Source organism: Ovis aries, chromosome 15 (genome assembly GCF_016772045.2).
Source record: "Ovis aries strain OAR_USU_Benz2616 breed Rambouillet chromosome 15, ARS-UI_Ramb_v3.0, whole genome shotgun sequence".
NCBI lineage: Eukaryota > Metazoa > Chordata > Mammalia > Artiodactyla > Bovidae > Ovis > Ovis aries.
Genome location: NC_056068.1, coordinates 183835 through 196146, shown reverse-complemented (window position 1 = coordinate 196146; position 12312 = coordinate 183835). Strand labels below are relative to the sequence as shown.

The window sequence follows — 12312 nt, the reverse complement described above, 5'->3', positions numbered from 1 at the left end:
TGGTGATGTTTCAAACCTTATCAAATTGAGTACATTAAATATGTACACTTTAAAAAAATCATTTGAAACAAAAATGAAGAGGAATGAAATTGCTTTAATGATGACAATACAATAATTTGTTAGCTTTTATGTTTTTATTCTGTTGATTTTAAAATAAAGCATATCATGTTGCCAACTCTTTCTAAAAAGGCTCTGCATGCTATAACAATGCTGAAAATAATTTTACTAATTAGGTGTAATAGTCAACGCTCATGAAGCACTTGGCACGTACTATGAATTATATAAGCCGTTCATAGTCATCATCTTATTTAATCTTCACAATCAGTCCAAGACAAAGGAACTATTACCATTGTAGATGAGGAAACCAAGGAAATGAGATGTGGAATATAATAATTTACCCAAGATAACAACTATTACTTGGGAAGACTAAAATTGTTAGCTAAACTGTGTGAAGGAAGAGTCTATCTTTCTAATCACAACTGATATAGAAAAGGCAAGGAATGATAATGGCAGGAAAGAGCTCCAGGGAACTAAACTGATACAGTGTCAGTATCAGTTGTCATCAAGGGTTCAATGTCAAGGATGTTCTGCTGGTGCTACTCTTTGAGCTGAATGCAAGAGGAATGTTAGGAAGATTATTCAGACTGTTAAAAAAATCTTGCTATTAAACTTTGCCTTATTTTCCAGATTATCTATGCCACAAACTTCAAATATAAGATACCAAATGCTGATCTATCTTAGTATGACCCATATGATACAGAATTTAAAGTCATTATGCCTGATGTTCCATTTCTTTAATTTAAAGATGTCTGTTCAAACAGGTTAAGGTATCTCTAATTCTCTCTCTGTCTTTCCTTGTTTGTCTGTCTGTTTCTCCTTTTAAAATTGAACACCTCCAAATTGAAAAAAAAAAATGCCTTTCATGTGTAAATCACCAAGAATGAAACAGTGGGTAAGACATACTGAATAAATGTGAACACTGGAAGTGAGGAATTTGACACTATCATTTACCAGCATTTTGACTCTGTTGCTGCGGTTGAATCACTTCAGTCATGTCCGACTCTGTGCGACCCCAAAGACGGCAGCCCATCAGGCTCCCCCATCCCTGGGATTCTCAAGGCAGGAACACTGGAGTAGGTTGCCATTTCCTTCTCCAGTGCATGAAAGTGAAAAGTGAAAGTGAAGTTGCTCAGTCATGTCCGACTCTTAGTGACCCCATGGATTCTGCTGCTTCTGCTGCTGCTAAGTCTCTTCAATCATGTCCGACTCTGTGTGACCCCATAGAAGGCAGCCCATCGGACTCCCCTATCCCTGGGATTCTCCAGGCAAAAACACTGGAGTGGGTTGGCATTTCCTTCTCCACCATGGACTCTAGATAAGCCATAATTCCAAGTACTCTGATTCCTCCCTGCCCTTGATTTTTTTTCAGTTATTTGAAAGCAAAATGGAACTTTTCTTTAATTCTCTTCAGGGCATTCTTTACTTCCTGATTCCCCCTAGCTATAGATCAATGGGTTTAACACGGGAATCACTACCACACAGAATACTAAAGCAAATTTACGTATGTTCAGAGAATGGCTTGAATTTGACAAGAGCTACATAAAAATGACTGTTGCATAAACTATGGTGATGAAGGTGAGATGGGAAACACAGGTAGAAAAGGCTTTTTGCCTTCCTTCAGCAGAGCGGAGCCTCAGAATGGCAAAGAACATGAAGACATAAAAATGATCATGATCAGTAGAGAGCAAAGGGTGTTGAACCCAGCAATGATTAACAGCATCAGCTCTTTGATGTGTCAGAGCAAGCCAGTGTGACCAAGGGAACGTCATCACAGTAGAAGTGGTTGACCCTATTGGAGCCACAGAAAGACAAGAGGAATGTTGCGACTGTCTGTGCAAAACCCACAATGAATCCATAAATATATGTGCAAGCAATGATCTGATTGAAGAGTTTTTAGGCATGACGGTGGCATACAGTAAAGGGTTGCAAATGGCAACATACCTGTCATAGACCATGACTGAGAGTAAACACTGCTCACAAACTACAAATGTGATGAAGCAGCACAGCTGAATGGCACGTGCATAAAATGTTATACTTTTAACTTCACACAGAAAATTCACCAAGGTGTTTGGGGTGACAGACGAAGTATAAGAAAAATCAAAAGCCAGATGGCTGAGGGAAAAAAAAAAATGGATATGTGAAGCTGTAGGTTGACATGCATTAGAGAATCAAACCAAGATTACCCAGGACACTTGTTAAATAGATTATTAGAACTACACCAAAGAGAATGGATTGAAGTTCTGGATTATCTGTGAGTCACAAGAGGATAAACTCAGACACTGCAGAGTAATTGTTTTTGCCGTAGCAGATATTTAATTGCTTTTTTAACAATAAAATACAAAAGTCTGCTCTACACAACTGCGTCTCTTCTGCTGTCTCGCATACAGGGTCATCATTACCATCTTTCTAAATTCCATGTATATGTGTTAGTATACTGTACTGGTGTTTTACTTTCTGGCTTACTTCACTCTGTATAATTGGCTCCAGTTTCATCCATCTCATTAGAACTGATTCAAATGTGTTCTTTTTCATGGCTGAGTAACACTCCATTGTGTATATGTACCACAGCTTTCTTATCCATTCATCTGCTGATAGACATCTAGGTTGTTTCCATGTCCTGGCTATTATAAACAGTGCTGCGATGAACATTGGGGTGCATGTGTCTCTTTCAGTTCTGGTTTCCTCAGTGTGTATGCCTAGCAGTGGGATTGCTGAGTCATAAGGCAGTTCTATTTGCAATTTTTTAAGGAATCTTCACACTGTTCTCCATAGTGGCTGTACTAGTTTGAATTCCCACCAACAGTGCAAGAGGGTTCCCTTTTCTCCACAACATATGGAATTTAGAAAGATGGTAATGATGATCCTGTATGCGAGACAGCAAAAGAGACACAGATGTGTAGAGTGGACTTTTGGACTCTGAGGGAGAGGGAGAGTGTGGGATGATTTGGGAGAATGGCATTGAAACATGTATACTATCAGGTAAGAAATGAATCGCCAGTCTATGTTCGATGCAGGATACAGGATGCTTGGGGCTGGTGCACAGGGATGATGCAGAGAGATGATATGGGGTGGGAGGTGGGAGGGGGGTTTCATGTTTGGGAACTCATGTACATTCGTGGTGGATTCATGTCAATGTAGGCAAAACCAATACAGTATTGTAAAGTAAAATAAAGTAAAAATAAAAATTAAAAAAATCTTTTAGTCAAAACAAACAAACAAACAAACAAACAATAAAATCCTCTAGAACAGAGTCTGAGTATTCTTGTCTCCCTTAGAGATTATCAAGCAGATGTTGAGAACTGATTCTGATCCACCCTGATCTTATGTTGGACACAGTCAGAGGAGACTCTCCATGGAAATTCAGTTTTCAGAATTAAGTGATTTGTTCTCAGCAGAATTTCCAAAGTATGAAATTCTGTGGGGTTTGGAGAGATAGAAAGATGCCATTTTATTTAAAATCTAACATAATTGAATAATTTTTTATTCTTACCTGCACCTGCTCTGCTTTCTTCTTGGCACCCACACCTCCCCTCCCACCCACTCCTGCTTTGACGTCCCACTAACACGTGAAGTCCATGGATCACATTCACCCTTCTGCCTGGAACACTGTCTGCATTGTTCTCAGCGCCTCTAACAGTGCCTAAGACAATCCGCAGCAGAAAGCCCTTGGACCCACAGCTCGGAGCTGAGCCACGTTGGTGTCACCCATCAAATGCAGAGACGAGTGTGTCACCAGACTCTGGACTGAATTCTGGAGCTCAGCACAGATGCTCAGGCCTTGAGCACTAAAGCCTGGGCCTGCTGGCTCCAGGAGCTCACTCAGGAGAGGCCTGCTGAGAGGCAGGGTGCCCCACATTGACTGTGAGCCGCCTGCACTTCAGGACGGCCCAGGCTCTGCTCAGTCTTGTCTCTGGGAAGAAGGTGGAACCTTCAAGTACAGGAGTCCCTAAACCCAGGACACAGAGCTCTCCTCCTAATACAGGACACCCCATACGTCTGCAGAGCGGCCATTGCCAACCACCAGCTCAGCCTGCTTGGGTTCACACGCTGCTCTGCTCAACGGTTTTGCAAGGAAAACTGTGCTTCACAGGAGATGGAAGTCTGGAATCACCCCGAACTACACCTGTCTTCCCTCCTGTCTTCTGTCCCTCTGGACAGAACCACTCTTTTCTCTGCTACACTTCTACCCAAAGGCCTGAGGCCAGAGCACACATGGGAATTGGGTGGGGGGTACAACACAGTCCCACTGTGGACTGCTGAACCTTGCGGATATTTTGAGGGCCACTGAGGCATCTGGGTTGGTTCCCCCACAGCTATCACCTTCCAGTCCCATAGCCGAGTGCAGCCTCCATCTCTCTCCCCCTCCATCTCTCTCTCGCTCCTCACCCAAGGATATTTCCTCAGAAAGAAGTTTTCAGAGACAAGGTGACCAATTCCTCTGGGATGTCCTGCTAAATACACTGAGCCTGACCTGCCTGTGAGGCAGATTTTCCGTCCCCACTCTCTCCCTCTTGAGCCAGCATAGTGCCCCCCACCCAACCCACACTGCCTGCAAGCCCTGCTCTGAGGCCCCACCTGTGCTGCTCTTGAGAGCTGCCTCCTGGAGAAACCCCTCCCTAACACCAGCCACTGTGAACCACTGTCTTCAGAGCACTGTGGCCCCTCCTGCCCTGTGGCTGCTTTCTCTTCTCATCTCTCACTCTTACTGAAACACAGGGGACTGGTCACCAGGCCCCAGCCTTCTCCATCTGAACACCCCAACGGTGCCAGGCCTTTGGGTCCAGGCACCAGTGCTTCCCTCCTTACCCAAACCCCCCAGGAGCGGGAGCCCATATCCACCTCCTCTCCCTCCACTGTCTACACTGTCTTCCTCACACTTAACTCGTCATCCCGGTAGTAAGGTGTCTCCACCTCTGGCCACACCAGCCCCTCATCCTGGAGGAGCTCTGCCAGCAAATCGGGCCATGCCCCCTATTCTTTCTGCAGGGCCTGTGCTCTTCTTGAATTCCACCCACCGTGGTTTCAGACACAGGGCAAGTTTCTGGCTCTGCCTTTGTCTCAAATGATATTCCCTCATTCTAGAAGAAGGCTGGGCAGGGACCCTGAACCATGAGGATCCCCTAAGCACACAAACACAGAAATATGCATATGGGCTCCAAACTGTCTCCTAAGTCAGGATTTAAGCAGCAGTCGATTTCCTATAGATGTATGAATGTCATCAGTTAAGCACTTTAAAAACTTTTGCTAAAGTTTATCTCTCATTTGTGAGCATTTTCCATGAAGAAGCCAGAGAAACATTTAAATGCTTAATAAGAATTGCTGTCACTACACCAACGAGCAAGAGAAGAATCAAAATGCCCAGTAACCAGCTAGCCTCACTCACAAGCCAAGTGTTTCCTCCCACCGAAGTCAATGGCAAGTCATGTCTCAGTCTCCATTCATGTAAAAAAGACTACAGATCATTAAACTTCTGCGACCCTTCAGGAACATCAGTGTCACAGTCTGTCAGGCCCCTCAAATGAATACACCCAAATATCAACTGGTCAGCCCCTCACTTTCAAACCTCTGCCTATGGTTTTGAGTTTTGTCAATAATGTGACCACCACTCTCCCTGGTACCAAGTTCGACCCTAAGAAATGCTTGTCTCTTCCCTCTCACTGGTCACGAAGATAGAGGCCCCTTGAGGTGCGACCATGAGCGGCACCCAATCATACTGTCCACACATCAGACAGGCTCTTGCCACGCTCAACAGCACTGAGGGGAGCTGCCTCGGGGAGTGACCTAATGATGGTTGAGGGGAGCGAGCCCCTCGCAGCCTCATGTGGGCCAGTTCTGATCTCAGGGCTTCCAGGTTTAAAATCAGCTGGTCCTACCAAACAGCAAATGACACAGCCTGCACTGCTTGCTTTCTGGATGTAAAATGACTTGCACCAAAATGTGCATAACAGGTTATGTTAGTAGTTATCAACTCTGAACACTTTAATTCTGAGAAAATGTTCTCTAAGAGTCCCATAGCAAATATAAACACTCGGAACAATATTAAACCAAATAAACCATAATGAATAAAAATTCCATATTAAGTGTAGAAAAGCTTCTGGAGGAAACATGGCAAGTCATTAACAATGATGAAGTCTGTAGAGAGAAGCTGGACTTGGGGTTGGGATTCGGGTGGGAGGGAGGCGGGGCAGAACTCATTCTATTGCCCTTGCTCCTCTCATTGCTTTAAACTGTCTCCATGAAGCTCACCTGCATTCCTGGACATTCCTCACATTCATTCCTCTACAGCCCACTTCACTTCCTCACGGGGTAATCAAGTCAAACAGGCCAAGTTTCTGAGTCAGTCAACTCAACCTGTCAGCTCTGTGCTGTTGGCCATGGCAGTCACTTGCCTCATGCAGCCTCTGAGCACGTGAGACAGGCCGGTGCAAAGCTCGATGTGGAAATCACACAGAAGATTTCAAGACTCATGGTGAAAAAAGGACGTCAAGTAGCTTGTTGGTTTTTAGGAAAATTTATATTGCGTATGTGGCTCATATTATCTTTCTGATGGACAGCACTCTCCACATGAAAGGTTCATGCTTTGTCTCAGGTTTCAGGTGAACCCAGAAAGAACTACTCAGAATTCTGAGCCACACACAACAGCTGCATTCTAATTCCACCTATAATGCAAACATATTCAATGTTCAGAACCAGAAATGCTATACGTGTTATAGTAGTGGATTAGCCATAAAGAAAATGTAACTCGACTTCAAATAAGCATCTGTAGTGACTGTAACAATGAACATTGCTCAATTCAACTCTTAACAAATTTTTAAACGATTTAGAGATTTAAGTATCTTGTTCTTTTGCATTTCTTCTAATTGCTTTTTCACATTTTCAACATCCCATAGGAGAGAATTCTGAAAAATATATAAACAGTGCTTTAGAGGCAATTCTTACAGCTTTTTCACCCTTTTCCCCCTTCATCAAGAGGCTCTTCATCAAGGTCCTCATCCCTTTCTGACATAAGGGTGGTGTCATCTGCATATCTGAGGTTATTGATACTTCTTCTGATAATCCTGATTATAGCTTGTGCTTCATCCAGTCCAGCATTTCTCATGATGTACTCTGGATATAAATTAAATAAGGAGGATGATAATATATAGCATTGACTTACTCCTTTCCCGATTTTAAATCAGTCTGTTGTTCCATGTTCAGTTCTAACTGGACTATTGCTTCTTGACCTACATATAGATTTCTCAGGAGGTAGATCATGTGGTCTGGTATTCACATCTCTTAATGAATTTTACAAGTTTGTGGTGATACACACAGACAAAGGCTCTGGTGTAGTCAATTAAGCAGAAGTAGGTGCTTTTCTGGAACTATCTTGCTTTTTCAATGATCCGAGGGATGTTGGCAATTTGATCTCTGGTTGCTCTGCCTTTTCTAAATCCAGCTTGAATATCTGTAAGTTCACAATTCACATACTATTGAAACCTGCCTTGGAGAATTTTGAGCATTCCTTTACTAGCATGTGAGATGAGTGAAATTGTTTGGTAGTTTGACCATTGTTTGCAATTGCCTTTCTTTGGGATTGGAATGCAAACTGACCTTTTCCAGTCGTTTGGCCACTGCTGAGTTTTCCAAATTTGCTAGCATAAGGAGTGAAGCACTTTCACAGCATCATCTTTTAGGATTTGAAATAGCTTAACTGGAATTCCATTATATCCAATAGTTTTGTTCGTAGTGATGTTTCCTAAGGCCCTTCTGACTTCACATTCCAGGATGTCTCACTCTGTGTGAGTGATCCCACCGTCATGATTATCTGGGTCATGAAGATCTTTTTGCATAGTTCTTCTGTGTTTTCTTGTCACCTCTTCTTAATATTTTCTGCTTCTGTTATGTCCCTACAATTTCTGTCCTTTATTGTGCTTATTTTTGCAGGAAAAGTTCCCTTGGTATCTTCAGTTTTCTTGGAGAGATCTCTAGTCTTTTCCATTCTATTGGTTTCCTCTATTTCTTTGCATTGATCGCTGAAGAAGGCTTTCCTATCTCTCCTTGCTATTCTTTGGAACTCTGTATTTAAATGGATATATCTTTCCTTTTTTCCTTTGTCTTTCACTTCTCTTCTTTTCATAGCTATTTGTGTAGCCTCCTCAGAAAACCATTTTAGATTTTTGAATTTCTTTCTTTCTTTCTTTCTTTTTTGGGGGGGGGTGGTCTTGATTACCGCTTCTTGTATAATGTCACCAACTCCCATCTATAGTTCTTCAGGTACTCTATCACATCTATTCCCTTGAATCTATTGATCATTTCCACTAAATAATCATAAGGGATCTAATTTAGGTCATACCTGAATGGTCTAGTGTTTTTCCATACTTTCTTCAATTTAAGTCTGAATTTGACAATAAGGAGTCCATGATCTGAGCCATACTCAGCTCCTGGTCTTGTTTTTGTTGACTGTATAGAGCTTCTCCATCTTTGGCTGCAAAGAGTATAATCTATATGACTATGGTATTGATCATCTGGTGATGTCCATGTGTAAAGTCTTCTCTTGTGTTGTTGGAAGAAGGTGTCTGTTATGACCAGTGCATTCTCCTGACAAAACTTTATTAGTCTTTGCCCTGTTTCATTCTGTACTCCAAGGCAAAATCTGCCTGTTACTCCAGTTATTTCTTGACAAATTAAAATGCGTGAGTGCAAAGTCACTTCATTTGTGTCCCACTCTGTGCGACCCTATGTGCTGTAGCCTGCCAGGCTCCTCTGTCCATGGTATTCTCCAGGCAAAAACCGCAGAGTGGATGTCCATGCCCTCCTCCAGGGGATCTTCCTGACACACATAGTGGCACCTGTGAAGCTGCACAATTTAGGGGGGTCATATATATTTGCATTTTTAAATCTATGGCTCTGTACTATTCAAAGACTCTTAGTTCTTGGAGGATCTCTTCAGTATTGAAATGTTTCTGGATGATATGTGACAGATGCCAGGATTCTTGGTCTCTGGAGGAAAGTAATTTGATCTGGGGCCAGTGACGAGGCTTGATCACTAAGAGCTTTTTATGTAATAGTTTTATTAAAGTATAAAAGAGAAAGAGTCTGATATAGACATCAGAAGGGGACAGAAAGTCTGCCCCTTGCTAGCTTCTAACAAGGAGTTATATACGTATTAGCAAGCTGCTAATTAGAGAAAAGAAACACCTCAAAGCTGAGAGAGTTGCACCAGGCACTTCACCCACAACATGCATTTTGAGATAGCATGGAACAAGGTGAGTCATGCCTGGTCATAAAACAATTGACAAGAAACTTAAAGAAAGGCAGATTTGCAAGCAAATACATAGTCTTCTGACACATTAACATAGTTTAAGGAAGACATTTCCATGAGAAAACTGCCTTGATAATCGCAAGATTTGAGATTAAGTTAAGTTCAGGCAGAACCAGGTATTGTCATGACAACACACAATTATAAAAGAAAAAAAGGAATAAAAAAAAAGTCCACCAACTGCAGTTTTATTTTCTTCTGCCACTTGGGCACCTCACCTGCCTACAGAGGGTATTAACACTCTGCGTATGTATATGGCTTTTTGTGTTGCACAAGCGTGAATGGGGTAACACAACTTTCACTGTTAATAAATGATCTGAGTGAGAAACCAGAAATAAAATAAGAGCGGAGATCTGAATTGGGAGGCACCTAACAAGTCAAAAGGCTTTGAGATAGTGGTATCTGAGACAATAATGAAACTTATAACAGTAGTGTCCTAGATTCTTAAAAAAAAATCATAATATTATTGGCTATAAAATCAGTCTTATCTCCTGGTAGGCCTTATCACAATTCATCACTGGACCTGGCTTTAATCCCTCAGGCATTCCTAGCTGCTCTTGCTTATTTTTCATGTGAAACCTAGAAGCAGTTTATTGTGAAAATCAGTCTGAGTTGCGACGGGGACCTGAGGAAGCCTCTCATCTTGTCTCTGGGAAATCAGGAATCCTTTCGAGTTGTGAGGAGCGTCTCAGGATTCCTCTCGAGTTGGTGCAGGGTTTTAGGGCCTCATCTCCAGTTGAGGTGGGAAACTTAGGGTTCCTCTACAGTTCGACATGGATCTTGGGGTTCCTATGGAGATTGCCCTGGAGAGTCCGCCTTCAACTTGTGTTGAGGCACGAAACTCCACTTCCCTCTCGAGGTGTAGAAGGGGTGTCAGGCCTCCTGTCTAGTTCATGTGGCGAATCGGGGCTTCTTCAACAGGATCAGCAGGGGAGTCAGGCCTCCCATCATGTTGTGAAAGGATCCTTGCAGCCAGTGCAGGGGAATCAGGACTTACCTCGAGTTGAGGGGGAACACAGTGTCCTTTTTTCTTACACCAGAATCTGCTGGGTTCCACTCGAGATTCAATAGGTGAGATAGGCCTCCCCTGGTGGTGCGAGGGAAAGTTGGGATTCGTCTTGAGTTGAAGCAGGGAATGGGCCCTCATCTCTAGATGAGGTGGGAAACCCAGGGCTCTTCTCGAGTTGTGGCTGGAAACGCGGGTTTCCACTTGAGGAGTGACGGGAATCTATGGGCCCCCTTGAGCTGCATGAAGGGAGTCAAGCCTCCTCTCGAGATTTGGAGAGGGCACTTGGGATTGCTCTCTAGGCGCGGCAGAAACAAAAGGGCTCATGTCACGTGGATGGGGGAATCTCCTGGTTTTTCTCAAGTTGCAGCTGGAGGCTTGGGATTCCTCTCCAGGTATGGCGGGGAGCTCAGAGAGCCTCTCCTGTTGCCTCAGGGAAGTCAAGTCTCCATTTGATTAGCGAGGAGGAGCGCAAGATAGCTCTAGAGCCATGACAGGGGAATCAGGCCTCATTTCACATGGAAGGGTAAATCTCAAGGTATTTCCGAGTTGTGGTAGGAAGTTTGAGTTCACTGGAGCTGCCACGGAGAGTTGCGGGATCATCTCATCTTGTCCTTGGGAAGTCAGGAATCCTTTTGAATTGTGAGTGGGCTCTTGGGATTCCTCTTGAGTGGGTGCACTGGACTAGGGCCTCATCTTGAGTTGAGGTGGGAAACTCAGTTCAAGTTCTGAGATGGATCTTGGGGTTCCTATGGAGATACCCCTGGGGAGTCAGCCATTGTCTCGTGTTGAGGCATGGAACTCCGCTTCCCTCTCGAGGTGTCCAAGGGGTGTCAGGCCTCCTGTCGAGTTGAGGTAGGGATCCGGGGATATTTCTAAAGGTGCCACAGGGCTCTCAGTGCCCCCTTCGTGTTGTGAGTTGATATTCGGTGTTCCATTCAAGTCGTGGCAGTTGAATAAGGCCTTATCTCACGTGGATGTGGACACTGGGGTTTTTTCAAATTGTGCCACTACCCCTGGAGTTCCTCTTGAGTTTCAAGGTGAGACTGACCTCCTCTTGAGTTGTGAAGGGAACGTCGGGATTCCATTCCCGATGCAGCATGGGAATGGATGGACCCTCATGTTGTGATGAGGTGGGGAAAATGGAACAATTTTTGAGTTGTGGCAGGACACTCGGTGTTCCTCTTGAGTGGAGATGGTCATGTCAGTGAATTTCTTGAGTGGCATGAAATGTGTCAAGGACCCTTTTGAGGCTCAAGAGGGAAGGTATGATTTGTCTCAAGATGCTGCAGTGGAAAAAGGCTTCATTTTGCGTTGAGGGGAGAATCTCCTGGTTTTTCTCTAATTGCAGCAGGAAATTTGGGGTTCGTCTCAAGTTGCGACAGGGATCTCAGGGAAAAGCTCATGTTGCCTCAGGAAAGTCAAGTCTCCATGTGAGTTGTGAGGGGCCTCTCAGGATTCCTCTCCAGTCGCTGCAGGGGCCTAGGGCCTCATCTCGAGTTGAGGCCAGAACATCAGGGTTTCTCTCCAGTGTGGACTTGGATCTCAGGTTTCCTATTGAGTTTCAACAGGGGAGTCAGGCCTCCTCTCGTGTGGAGACATGGAACTCTGCTTTCCTCTCGAGGTGTAAAAGGGGTGTCTGGCTTCCTGATGAGTTGACATAGCGATCTGGGGCTTTCTCTCCAGGTGCCACAGGGCTGTCAAACCTCCCATTGTTTTTCGTCGATACTCGAGGTGAACAGTCGAGTCAGTGCAGGGGAATCAGGCTTATCTGGAGTGGATGGAGTCAATGGGCTCTTTTTGAATTGAGGCACAGCTCCCGGGGATGTGCTCGAGTTTCAAGATGAGACCGGCCTCTTCTTGAGGTGCGACAGGGACGTCGGGATTCCTTTCCCCGACGAAGCAGGGGAATTGACCCTGATCTCAAGTTAAGGAGGGGATAATGTGG

At 44.1% G+C, this 12312-nt stretch overlaps 1 pseudogene; it reads right to left on the bottom strand.

Moving 5' to 3' along the window:
* Positions 1-242: 242 nt before the first annotated feature.
* On the bottom strand, positions 243-10505 carry LOC121816652 (olfactory receptor 5AL1-like; annotated as a pseudogene).
* Between the last annotated feature and the right edge of the window lie 1807 nt (positions 10506-12312).